The sequence below is a fragment of the Cottoperca gobio genome, chromosome 12 (assembly GCF_900634415.1).
Source record: "Cottoperca gobio chromosome 12, fCotGob3.1, whole genome shotgun sequence".
NCBI lineage: Eukaryota > Metazoa > Chordata > Actinopteri > Perciformes > Bovichtidae > Cottoperca > Cottoperca gobio.
This window is the reverse complement of record NC_041366.1, coordinates 4,971,504-4,985,932: the sequence shown is the minus strand read 5'-3', so window position 1 is coordinate 4,985,932 and position 14,429 is coordinate 4,971,504. Positions and strand designations below refer to the sequence as shown.

At 40.2% G+C, this 14,429-nt stretch overlaps 1 protein-coding gene across 1 annotated transcript in view; it reads right to left on the bottom strand.

Moving 5' to 3' along the window:
* Window positions 1-13,326, bottom strand: part of LOC115016986 (collagen alpha-1(XI) chain-like) — a 103,140-nt gene extending 89,814 nt beyond the window's left edge. Inside the window, exon 1 of the mRNA XM_029445144.1 lies at window positions 13,242-13,326. The gene's annotated coding sequence lies outside the window, so the exon portion shown is untranslated. The remainder of the gene's footprint in view (window positions 1-13,241) is intronic.
* Between the last annotated feature and the right edge of the window lie 1,103 nt (window positions 13,327-14,429).

Here is a 14,429-nt window from a genome sequence, read left to right as displayed (position 1 = left end):
CCAAGCAAGTTTAAATACCACTAAAAACATTATAAAACACAACCTGACCCAAGTCATGGAAAGGACACAGTTTTTTATTGGGTGGTTACTATGTGGGTAGGCTTCATTGCAGTCAACTTGCCAACCTCAAAAAATGCCCTGTGATTCACATATATCAGCTTTGCTACCAGTGGTGCCTCAGTGTGTGTTGTTACTGTACATCAATTAATACATATACAATTTACAACTCTTCATACATAAATGAAAATTTGGGTCGCAGTCACACAAAAGCTGAACCTGAGATTTCCGAGGGTAAGCTACAGGAGCAGAATTGAAGTGTCGTCTTGGTTGCATTAGCACTATTATAAAGTCACAGCACAACACAAAACAAACTATTTATTGTACTTGAAGTACACAAACAAGGTAACCCTTCCTACAAACCTCACACAATACGCATCCAGAGGGACAGAGAAGAAAGAAAGGAAAGCATAGAATTATGGGTAAATATGGCAAGCTGATATACACTGTATGCTTGAGGAGAAGTGTTCTGATATGAGAAATGTGTTGATTAGAAATAAAAAATAAAATGGCACTTTTCTGCATTCAGATGGACCATTTCTACAAACTGTTGCAAGTATATTGAAGAGGAGAAAGGCAAATGCTTACCACACACCCTTAAGGCAAAAGTTACAGACATAGTTTTTTGAAAGTTCAGACCCGGCAGCACTAACATTGCTTACTTGGATCTGTAAATCGGACTTACCTACCACAAGATTCAGACAAAACATGTTTTTAGCATTGCGGTCCATTTATACAGATTCAAAATGTCTTTGTTCTCTTACACGTTTTCTCAGTTGTGTACACACTCCACTTCTACGTGATATTCCAAGTCCATCTGACCAGGCTGCATCCTAATACATCTGGAAAAATGAGGCACTTAGTTCAAGCCACTTCTTAACCATCAGAAAAGACTTATCTAGTCAACGATGTGACACCCAAAGGTTTTACTATTGGTACCATTTACAAAAACGTAGATTAGAAAAAAAAAAAAAAAAAAAAAAAAAAAACAAAAAATAATCTGGCTCTTCTACAATCTAACCCATCCAATGTTTCGTTTTGTGTCACAATTTTACCACTGTTGTCAGAAGTTTAAGGACCGACATAAATAGTTCCGTTCTGTAAGAATTTGGTTGATAACTACAGAGTAAAAGAAGTGAAAAAAAGAAAGTGTTGGTGGAAGCATCAATATGATCAAGTTGTGAAACTCTTCTCTCACCTACATGGCAACCAAAAACCCACAGTGACACATACAAAAATAAAAACGTTGTCGGAGAGCCATAACCAAGGTAGAGGACATCAGATCAGTCTGAAACAACATTTAGAGTTTCACTCAAAGCATGAGCGAGGTTTTGGCTTTTGCTTGGTCCCATCACGATTTTACTGGCAAGGCCAAAATAACTTACGGTCGCCCAGGTGCATAGTTTCATGTGCAATAAAGGGGTAGAAAACATAATCAGTGTCTTTTTTTCCGTTAAAAGTGTGTTGTTATAAAAAAGGGAGTAACACTTCAAAGCTGATTGGAATGATTTTGATCCCCTTTTTACAACAATTTCCACTGGGATTTTTATTATCTCTCCGTCTGGATTAATCCGCTGGCTTCTCTCAGCCCATTGGACACTGACATGAGCGCTGTACAACACTGATGAATTCGAGTTTCTGCCATGTTGCACCAGTCACTTTCCCCCTTCCCTGAGACTTCCTCGGTCCCAGAAGGCAGACGCAGAGTTGACACCGAGGTGAAGTGGTATCCGTTAGGCACCACCCCGACCCCGACCCTGCGTGGTGGCGCCTGTGACGGGTGCAAGCAGCAGTTCCGTGTGAAGCTGAGCTGTGGTGGAAGGAAGGCCTGGGTTCTGGCGGAGGGTCCCCCCTCCGTGGTTGCTCACAGAGTCATGAAAGACTCTTAAAGGGGACTGTGGATGGCAGTTCCTGCGGCTGCCGGTTTTCAAATTAGAGTCCGAACCGATGGCGTTGTGACGGGTATCGGAAGACTCGTTCATGGCCCCAGGTGTAAGCGTTGTGCTCTGAACGCACACGGCTGAAGCGAGTCTGGTGACCCGTCGTTGCGGTGCTGGCACTAGACTGGTGAGGCGAAGACTGGCGGTCTTGTAGGCCACGGCGGGACGAGGGGTGAGGGCGTCGTGGGAGTGCCTGCACCACGGCCCAGGGGTGGCTTGAACCGGAGGGGAGCGTTAACAGCACCAGCTTTGACAGAGTGCTACCATTGCTGAGGGAAACAAATAATATACAAGACAATGTTTCAGCAGCATTCCAATGTGGAAAAAGTAAATCTGTCAATGTACGAAAAAATGAATCTTAAATGCTTATTAGATATCGTTAGATAGTGTGGATCTGCTCTACTAATACTTGTTGAGCTTGTTGAGGGAAACTTGAATCTTCATCACAATGTTGTATGGAGAAGAGTGACATTTTTGTGTGTGGTTTTTGGCTCCCACACACTGAAAATCTTGTTTTTTGTCTGTCCTCAGATAGTTTCATTCTCACTTGCTGCAGTGATGTGAAGTTTGTTAAAAGTGTAAACAAGGGTGAGTCGTACCACTAGACATCACAAGTGGTACAGGTGCTAAAGAGACACATTTTCACACACCATCATTCACTGCTGTTCAGAGAGAGCAACAGGCTTAAGTTCACCACGAGGGTGGTGTTACATCCCGAACAGGCACTGCTAGTAGTATAGAGTTGTATTTAAAAGTAATATACACATTTCAAGCAAAAGACAGTCAATAGAATATGGGTATGTAATGTATATGAAAGACAACGTATAAAGAAGTAGAATAAAACTATACGTACATAAAACACAACAAATTGTCGTAGGAAGAGACCTTGTGACTAATGAGGCAGTAAAGAACGCTTTTTTGGCTGTCAATCTTCTTGGTTTCAGAATCATTATGTGATGCTGATCGGCCTAAGACTGGCAGGGACTGATAAAAAGGGCAACAATTCTACCACTGGTTAACCACATTGATGGATTGAACACCCTAAAATGTAAGTGAAGTAAGCACTCAACCATAATAGTCACTTTTTGTTTTAAATCCAACGTGTGGAGTAACAGAAAACAGTGTGTTGCACCACCCAAACTATCTGTTAATCCTGGCCACCAGTGGCAGGTAATGGCCTGTTTGAGCAAACCAAGCGTCCTGTCCCTCCCGGGAGGACGGGACTGAGCGACTGGGACGGCTGACTTGGTGTGGACACTGCTCCCTGATGCCGTACCACTCACACGGAGTAGTAGAGCTGCTTTTCTCGATGAGGAGTGGGTGCCTCTCTATGAGGCCGGCTGCGCGTCCGCCCTCGCTCGTTCTCTGGAAAAACCTTCAAGCATGAAGGGTCGGTGAATGAATCGCAGGATGGACACCATCAAAGGATAAATGAGAAATGCAAGGTGAAGAGATAGAAAATACAGTATGCAGTTTAGCTGTCACTTGTATATTCATCATCTACAACAGTATAGTATGGCCATGTAGGTAAAACCTAAATAGTACAGTTGCCAGAGGGGGGACGGGTAAATAAAAAAACACAAAAAACGGACATTTACCAATTAATTTTGTGTAACTGTTACGACCTGGAGCACGTCCTTTTTTCATGTAAATTTACCAACTTTAATATGATATTTTACCAACAATATTGCATTCCCTGCTCTGTAATTAGTTATTTGACTTACAATGACCTAACATGGCATTTGTAGATCATCTAATAAAAGCTATCCTGTGGAGTTTTTGGACAATAGTAGCCATATGAAGCAAGTTGTTTATAAATAGGTCCCCATTTTTGTCTGACAAGGTGTCATGGTACACCTTTCGTGCGTCAGTTTCAAATATTGCCATGATGTCATTTGGCTGCCAACGAAATGAAGTGAAAAGAACTGTGTTTAGAAAGCACCATAAATGCCAAGTAGCAGAACGAAGAAAGGTAGCGAAATATGGAAGAATAATATGCATAATAAATGATTTAAAAGGAAGAACCCTTTTATAGTTTCATTATTCATTATTCAAAAAAGATTTTTGAAAAAGTGAAGCCCTAACTGTTTTAAAAGGCATAAAGGTCAAATCATATTGAGTTATGTTGCCAAGACAACTGGTCGGTTTGATACACTCATTACACTTTAACAAAGTTTAAAGACCAAATTGTTTAGGATGTCATCATCTGTCTTCTTCTCCGGTGAGAATGGCGAGGAGGGAGGGAGTTACGGGTGGAGGGGGAGATAAGGAGAAGGGAGGGGGGGGAAAAAACATATTCTGAAGTTTTTGTTGTAGTACAATAGACAATCCTGGTTAACACTTGGTGACACAATTGTATGTACTTGTTAAACTGATTCGTCTCATGCCTACCCTGGGGATGTCAGAGAGACAAATGTTCAAAGTTTACACAAAGGGCTTCAAGTGAAAATCAACTATGTCTGTAGAAAAACCTTAGTTATGATTCCTCAGGCCATAATGTGATGTTTCATGTATAGCTTTTCACATATAGAGGATAAGCCGAAACATTATAGATCCATCAAGCGAAAGAATGTAACTTCACTGAACAACAGGTGGCCCATTTTTAGTTTCACCGTAACGTATGTGTTTGTGACTGTGAAATAATATTCCACGATATTTCATTAACCTAATGAAGGCAAATGGCTCATCTATATATATGTGCTGTGTTGTTATGTGCGTGAGTGGTGCGTGATTGATGTGCGTGTGTGTGTGGTTGTGTGTCTATCTAGACCGTATGGTGGTGGCATATTAAAGGCAAAGCCACATGGGTGAAATGACTCTTTCAGCGTGGAATAACTCCAGTTTTTTAGATATTTAAAACCGCGATGACAGGAAACACAGAAGCCAAGTATGCATCTGTGAGTGTCCAGAATCTGCTCGAGAATGCAAGCTTTGAGGAGTGAGAGGAAAAATATCCCGTGCTTCTCCCAGTTAATAGATGCGAGAGGGGCTGCTGGATGTCTTATATTCCCAAGAGGTACCATAAACCCGTGCTGGACTGTCCAATGTGGTCTTTATCTCAGAAATAAAGCCAGCTGCGGCCCATCCAGTGTTAACACAAAAAACACCCTGCCACCAGATCTCAGGGCTGTAATCGTCTAGCAGGACGACCCTCTGATGGCAAACAGGGTAGTGCATTTTGGACACACTGTGCCATCTAAGATCAAGAAGTGGCTCAGAAAGTGTCCTAAACATAACATAAAGTAGGAAAAATAATAAACAAACAGGGACAGTGTGAAAGGATCACATGAACTTACTGGTGTCTGAAAATAAAAAGAGTTTGTGTTGCATGCATAGTGATTTGAATCTGACGTGTTGGAGAATCCTGAATGCACCAACGTGCTGCTTGTGTGGTATGATTTTGACCCAGAGCCTGGTTTCACACAGAACACAGAAATCTGTACCGATGGTCTAAGCAACATCATCTGGGATAGATAAACTAGTTCGTAGCACAAGGTTCTGTGCTGGGTATGTAACTACACATTATCAGTTATAATAATCAATTTATTGCCGGATGAACACAGTCTTGTATGCATTTGGCATTTGAAATTTAACAAACCTGAAGAATTGTCTGGACAGGCACAATCTCACTTCAAACGGCACGTGGAGGAGTGTAGCACAAGAAATAAAATATCATTTTTCTTCTGAATGAAGAACATGTTTCTGTCTTGGCGAAAGGAAAACGATATTGTTACGTCAACCACATGTTGTGCTTCAAAAGTCTGGAAATATGATATGTTATAATGCGCTCATTCTGCTTTACAAACAATCAGCATAAATCATATGTGCTTTGAGCGTTTATTTACAGGCAACATGTTATAGTAGTCATCACTCTGTACTAAAAGTAGCAAAAAAAAGCAGAACGACGTTATATCATTTGTATTTACTGAAAGGCACCTAAGAATTAAGGTATTGTTAGTATTTAAATATTGTATTACTTCTCTTCTCAAATTTGAAAATATTGCCCACCAACAGATCTTAAGGAGTGTTTAACTTACCCCCTGTGGATAATACTGAACTTCGAAAACTGCCTTCCTGCTGGCCTTTTTAATTAAAATTTAAATCAATCTATTTAGTGATGGTCTGGTGATGTGATGTGCTTTGTCATGTCTGGCTACTATTTTTGTACGTTATGCAATTGTCAAATTCAAATATCTGTAGTGGTCGCAAAAACAAATGAGAGTAACTCGAGTTGAAGAGAGAGTAGATTTATAATTTACAGATGACCCCAAAGGTCACCTGAATAGGAGACGTGACTCTCTTCATGGCACAAAACAGCAATGGCTGCCCGCACCGGTTTGGTGTCTAAAGTATTAAAAGGTATGTGAGATGTACTGTGCAATGTTATATGGGTGTATTTACTGTTATGTGAATATGTTTGTGTATTTGAAACAAAGACAAAACCTTTTTCTTAATGTGGTTACAGCTCGTTTTGTGTAGTTAGAAAATGTAATGTAACCTTTTTCGTTGTGTTTGCAGCATCTAAGTGTGTTGTGGAGCTCAGTCTAACATTTTATTAAAGTAATGTTAAGGTCAGAAGGAAAAGGGAACAAAACTTATAGAAAAAAAAGGAATCTACAATCCCCAGCCTAACAGATTTCCTTTGAGAGTCACAACTATCTGCTCATCAGTAGAAGCCTGACATGTACAATCCCTGGTTATGAAAGAGCAGACAGAAATCCCTTTTCACCTACATAACTCCATCATTGACCTTAATCTATAAAGAAATTTTGAAGCTTCGTTGAGGACCATCCGTAAAGTAATCTACAGGAAAGCATGGCATGACATGTCTCTGCCTCTCTCTCATGAAAGTAGCGATGCCAAGGTTCTATGCGGCATAGTGTATTCATGCTGCTATATCGAATCTAAATACTCTGCATCAGAGAATTTATACTCTCAACAACGTAAAATATGCCACTTGAATGGGACTTTTTAAATAATATTTTGTTCATGATGTAATTTATAGTTCTTGTGAGGACATATTGTGTAGAAAAGTAAACACCTTTTATTTAATTATTTGTTGTTGTGGTTGGAGGATGTAAACAAAGCATGTGAAGCCGAGATGCTAGATTAAGTTATTCTCCACTTATTCGGTAAGTAAGGAAAGCGGAATTTAATTGAATTTCCCTTATTCTTAAAAGCTGCAGTGTTTAGGATTTAGTGGCATCTAGCTGTGAGGTGTGCATGATTGCACCCAACTGATATAACCCTCCGACTCACCCTTCCTTCTAAAGCATGTCGAGAACACATGGTGGCACTTCATTTGTAAAGTAAAAAAAAAAGGGAAATCTCTAGCGTTTGGTTTTGTTCAACTGTAGAATAACATGGCGGTGCAAAAGGCTGGCTCTACGGAAGAGGACCCCCTACCCTATGTAGATATAAAGGGTCTATTTTAAAAACAAAACACCACATCACTTTGTTAGTTTCACTTGGTTATTATAACCAATGAAAACCTATGTCTGTGAGTTTCTATTTAATTCCTTCATAGATTGAAGTGGATGTTTAGCTCACCACTAACATCACACATGTGGTTTGTGGACCTTGGTTTTGAAGCCTCGAATTTAGCATTTGGACCATCGCCATTTGATTCTTTTTTTCGGATCCAGAAGTGATCTCATATCTAGCTGAGAAGGGTGGAGTGGAGCGGATAGCATTGCTACCAGATCTACTCTGAGTGAAGGTCTCGAGCTGGTTCTGTAGCGATTTTTCTGTCATACCAAATTAACAAGTTAGCCATGCCCTTATAAGACACACAACTGACACCATTTTCCGCCCCTAAGATTGAGACCAAAAAACTCCTATGGGAAACCACTCCGGCGGACTTTTCTTCTGGTAATAAAAAATAATAACTGAAAGTAGGTAATTTTTCATATAGATCTTTTCTATATCAATCAGACTTCTTTTTTTCCCCTTTCTCAACCATACAGTCGCCCCCTGCTGTGTCATTAGACTGAGAAGACAAGTTCATAAGTGCACTTCCGGCATTGTCGCTTATCATTTTCAGACCCAGGCTGCCAGCTTGAGAATTTTTCGTTACTAATATGGATCACCCCTTAAAATCTACACACTGGTCTTGAGTTATAAAGTTAGTTTAAAGCTTTCATGCCATTAATCCAGGCGACCTTAGGCCAAAAACATGAAAAAGCTCCAATGTACTTTCCCTCTACCCACTCAACAAACATATATACTATACCAGATCCAGGTTCAACTTTGTCATCCTCTCGTTATAGGGGGGCACATTGGTTATAGTTGCTGTCTTTTACTACAGTATGATGATTGAAAGACCCTCATTGTATTGATTCAAAAATTTTACTCAAATGTTTTTTTGTCTCCACCAACGTGCTGGAGGGATCTGCACTGATCAAGCTACGATCAGCAGAGACCTTCGCTGTCATGTTTATTCTACTTGTCCCTGGCGTTATGGCAGCGGGTGGTGGTGGTTGTGGTGGTCGGCTCTGTCCTTGCACCCCTGGACTTTGCCCGGGCCTATTGAGAGCCCTGGGCCAACACGGGCCGTTTCCAGATCATATCCCTCAGACCCGGACCTTGGTAGTGATGCGGGCGTATGTGATGATGCTGAGCGCTGATAGGACGAGGTCCACAACTCGGTGAGAGTGGGCCCCCCTCTGTGTCTAAGAAACATAGCAGAGGCTGTGAGGATGGCAAAGAGAGTGGAAGACGGCTGTGGTGGTTTCACCCATAACCCACGACTTTTGCTGCCATACCCACCAAATATCCACGACACAACAAACATGACCACAAACTAGTGGACGGATAATATTTTTTTCTCTTAATGCGAATGGTTTACCCCATTCTTACTCCAGCACCAGATGTATAGAAACGTGCTGTGACGAAGATGCCAAAAATCTGGACAGAACTTGAATACTTACTGTTATAGAGCTCTTAACATCATGTGTAAGCTAGCAGGAGTTTCTGCTAGTGAACAACAGATAGAGTGGGGCGTCACAGTGGCCTTTGTGACATTTGTTGGGCTTTTTCAACACGCCACTTAGATAACCTTAGAAAGAAGTGTAATCTTCTGTAATAGCTAATACTGCTAATGAACTGATTAATATAGAGCGGAATGTTAAATTCTAGTTTTCTCAGGCATACTAACATATATTATTGGATATATTAAAAATTGAAACTTCATGGAGGAGGGGTATATAAAGACCTAGTAGGTCATCAGAATAAATTGTTTGCAATATAGTGTGTTAACCACCAGAGGCAGCATTGAGTATAATGAGGAAGTTGGTGGCAGTCAGATGTGTTTGGGAATGTTCAGTCATCTGGACAATTGTCACCCTGTAAGTGTAGTTGTTACAAAAACGGATTTCAGTCACCTCAAAAAGATGTTTGTGAAAGGTACGAAAACAACAACCGAAAAACCTTAGTGTACACGTGGTTGGACTAGGACTTAGTTTAAATGATACATAACTTGTAAGCAAAACAGTCCTGTTTATTTACCAATCGCGCATTCAATCACAGAGCAACATTATCCTTCTTGAAGTCATGTGACCGTAATCGCTTATTTCGCAATGTTTGTTTGGTCTCTTTAGCTGCTAATGCGTTGCTAGTCCATAGCTTTGTGCAACTGTTACCTTTCTGAGCCTTGGGCGAGCAGGTAGCGTACAGTGGTATTTAGAAGCCGTTTCCACTAAAAATAGCGGCGTACTGCAGCCTGACAGCTAAACAATGAGCTTGAAACTCACTTACAGCATAACGTTCGTAAAGCTGAGAAGAGCTGTTGATCAGGTTAGTATTTGTCTTTGTGTTTATCTTCCGGAGAAAACCCTCTTCATAGTCCGTAGTTAACATCATCATGCCGATACATTGTATTATGCAATTGAGATTAAAGTGCGTTTTAAGTATCAGTGGGTGTTTTTTAAGATATATAAATTCACCAATTTCTTTGCCGAGCATTATATTTACATAGCTTTGAGGACATTGGAGCTCACACCACCGCATTCTCATCCACCCTGAGTTTGTGCAGCTTACCATTGTAACACATGAGTGATAAGAACTGGAAAGCAGTGATGCGTTACCACCCCATCCCTGCTGCGTGGACTCTGGATCTTGATTTTATGGGTGTAATAGATTTACAGGTTTTACTTGTCCAAATTATTTTCAGGACTTTGCTATATTGCGTAAGTCCTTCAGTGCCTAAATGTATTCAGTCAGTTGTTGGTTATAGGCACTTTTGATCTGAATACCCAATACGTAGGACACACTAATACACTGTTCAGAATGGATCGTTCACAGCACACGATGTGGTGTAGTAACTGTCTGTGTACCTCTCGTGTTACTACCACTAGCTTCCTGTTAGCTACAGTCACGGGACAACTATATCACAACAAAAATTGCAAAATATCAATATACACATCATTTCGTAGTGTGCGCAGTCTTAAAAATTTCTACTTTACATGTCATAATACGCTATTCAAAAGAGAGAGACCAACACATCCCTATATCTTATTTCAACACTACGGAAAGTGATGATGGTACAGTGCAAAGTTCAAGAGTTTAGATCAAAACTAAGCTTTGTGTGTGAATAATAAACATTGTTAAGACTGAATCGTAACTTCAAATGCATCAGGTAGAAGGTTGACATTTTTTATGGTTTAGTTGAAGAAAAGAGCGTACTTCAAAGCAAGAAAGCTAGCTATGGTCTGCCCTGCTTTGTCTACACAATCACCACAGTGCTGTTCACAATAAAACAACCCATTTCTCTACCACTACTACATAATGGAATATCACCATACAGTCCACACCACCCATTTTTAAGTGTAGTCTACGGCTGTACAGCATGTGCTCGATGACATTATCGGTTACAAATAACACATACCTTCCGTTCTTGGATCGGGTATGTCTTGGTTGATCAATGTCACTCATATGCTGTGTTGCATGTTAATGCACTTTCAGCCAATCTCTATGGATGTTACCCAGAGTTATATGTATATGTCAGGAGGGTGTGAACTCTATGCACTGAGATGGGAGCGCATGGAGGCAAACCACAGACATGATGAGAAGAAGTAAGAAATAAGAGGGATAGGATTCGAGACGCCAAGAAGAAGAGAAAGAGAGTCGTGTGGCACAACATGGTCCCGGTACATTACTGCCAGGGTGGTGTTCCAGGAACCGTGGCGAGCTGGTGCATTCCGCTATTCAGACAGCAACACAGAGGGGAGGTGGGCCAAAACATTTAGCAGTGGGCATTCAACAATTAGGTGAAAAGAGGAAGAAAGAAGAGCAGAGAAGAGGCTCAAAGGGAGGATAAGTCTGGCGTATTCTGCATTTTCTTATGACAAAAATACTATAATAAGACCAAAACCAGTAAGAATTATCTCTACTAACAAGTTCCACTGTGTTGGTCAAAAGCTGATATATCTTCTTCCTACTGTTCCTGGGCCATAGAGGGCTCCACAACTCACGATAAGCAACACTGTCCCTTTATTAACATAAACACATTTAGTTTATTTGTCTCCCCCCCCCACCATACACCACCTGTGCTATAAATAATTACCAGAGCACCAAATGTGAAAGAACTCCGCCGTTAAAAATATATACTGCAAATAAAGTGTTTCACCTATTTGGAGTATATTTAATCTATTAATATAGCAAAAAATTACAGTACACCAAGATGTGGTTTATGGAATCACTTGTAAGTCTACAACTTTTTAATCTGCTTTTTGTTCTCTTTTTCGGTCTGGCAGCTTTTAGGACGATAGCAGTAATTGCAGGTGGTTTAAGGATCCTCACCGTCACATTGCACTTGACCAGATCACTGGTGTCTGCGCAGATTAGGGTTGTGCAGCCGGGTGGGAGTGGCACTGAATGGCCCGTTTGCGTGATGTCACTGTTTGTGAACATTAAACCCCAATGTAGCACAAGTAACTTTATATTCACATTATGTTTTCCGGCAGCTTGTGTTTTATGATCTTGAACATTTCCAACCACCCTTTACCCCGAAGGCTGCTGCGTCCCCTGCAAAACCCACTACTCCCCACCCTATGCCAGGCTTGGGGACATAGCATTTTCACGGCCGCTGAGTTGATGTGAAAAATTCATCCTTAACTGTAGGGCGCTTGTAAAATTTTAACCTTTACGAATTTTGATGGCATGGCTTGTCTTTTCTTGGATTTGTTGACAATAACAAACATATATTAGAACAAGGCCACCGCTGTCTTTAAATTGCGAAAGAGAGAGCGGGGTGAGCGATACAACACGCAACATAAATCACCTAAGGACAAGCAATGTTCAGTGTTGATGTGAGGAGAGCTAGGGTGACCCAGAGATTGAGATTGAGCAGATAGACACAGAGAAGCTAAACAAGATCACAGTGAGACCGTGAGACAATCCAGGCAAACAGAGACGTGATGAGACAGAAAAATAATCCTGATTAAGACATCTCTATGCAGCAGACAAACAGCAGTACTGGACATCAAAACATTTGACAATGTAAGTAAAACAAAATTAAACGACTAATCGTTTAATCGGTAAATATAGAAATATGGACTAGGTTAGTCACGCAAAACTCAGTATGATGTCTAGATCTGCAGGTGAAGATGAATGATTAGAATTGGTATAAGTGAGTGGTAAACAAAGCGTGAAAAAATTCTGAACATAGCAGTCTAAGGATTTCAAAGAAATTCATACTCCTATATTATCAATATCTTATTTTTAGCCTCACTGATTCACGGTGTAGTATGATGTGTAGGGGTCCATATTACGTGGCATGGTATTCACCTTAATTTTTATGTTATCCATCTAGTTCTTTGTATAAGCTAAATAAAAAAGAGGGACTTAAACCCTGATTACTATCATTTGAACACTGTTGACTCCACAATAAACTTCACGTGCCGTCCTCATCACTATAGTCACTCAATTCACTCAAAACATTCACAAATATTCTGCCGTGTCTTTGCGGGAAATTTGGTAAAATAATCATTTTCAACAAGGTTTAACCATCATATGAATATATTTATTTCTATTGAGCAGTAATCTAAATAACTTTCTTACATCTGATAAATCAACAGATGAGCCTGTCGTTTGTACTTTTGTTGAGTCCTATCTCTCTCCTGAATGTCCTCATCTGAATTAAATGCTGAAATTGTAGACTGGAGAGGTGGGTGGAGTCAGCCAGGATGAAGTAGTAAGTGGACTGACAGAGACACAAAGCGGCTCTGCTTCTTCTGGATATAAAACCTGCTCTAGAGTTGCTCTCATTTGTCAAAAGAGAAGAACATTGTTTGACGGTACTTGAATTTAGGCTAACTTTCCATCCTCTTCACCTCTCCTCCTCCTCAGACAACAGCAGTGTCTCTCCTCCTGCAGCTGCATCACATCACCGAGGCGCCAAACGAGCCAACCTAGACCCCGCCCCTTTCCTATAATACAGACCAATTAGAATCCTGCAGGGCCTCCGCCCATTTGTTTTAAAGACCGTCTGCAACTTCTTTGCAAATTGTTCGGTTTTAATTAAAAAGATTATTTTTCTCTCCAAGAGACATTTGGTCCTTTCGTCACTGAAGCATGAGACAACACATGCTGCAGCTAAACGACCAATATGGAGTCACATAATCCCAATCTCTGTGCTGATTGGTTCCACATGAAAATGGTCTGCCACTTAAATTATTACATTAAATGGCAGCCATCAGTGCTACTACATACTGGTTTAATGTAGAGAGGTTCAGTGATATAGAATGCTCTGCCATATCATATTTAACATTCAAGAAAGCTGTCAAAGGTTTGTTTTTATCTCCACAATGTTATATTATGAATTAGCTTTATGTGCTTCATAATAAATAGCACATTTAATAATATTGTATTACTTTGCGTTCTTGTATATATGGATTTTTGCTAGTTTTACTACTTTATCTTTTCTTTCTCTTCTTTTACAACCTTTAATATTTCTTCTCGTTTTATAATGGATTATGTTACTCTCTGGAGGTTTGCATAGATCACAGGGTCACAGAAACCTACACTAAACTGTATCATACCATCTACCATTATCCCTTACTGTTCTAGAGCTACTGTACTCCTGAAACCAGGACAATTATATCTAAATGTATATCCAGTAGATTTACTGTGAGATTGGTCATAATGGCACCAATTTAACATTTCATGAAAAACACAAACATTTAAGCCATGTGTAACCTGTCCTACTGGAGGAATTGGACTGGATGTAGACATGGGTTCCTGGTTTCATGTGGATCAGTTCCAGTTAAAATAACAAGATTCATGAAGATCCAATGAGTCTCTTATTGAATCTTTACCTCATTTTTCTTCGGCAAAAAGCAAAGTAAAAACATACATGTAGTTATTTAACTCAAGACCCTGTCCCGCAGCACTTAAGCTTAAATGTAAAACTTTGTGTTTTTTTGTTCTCATATA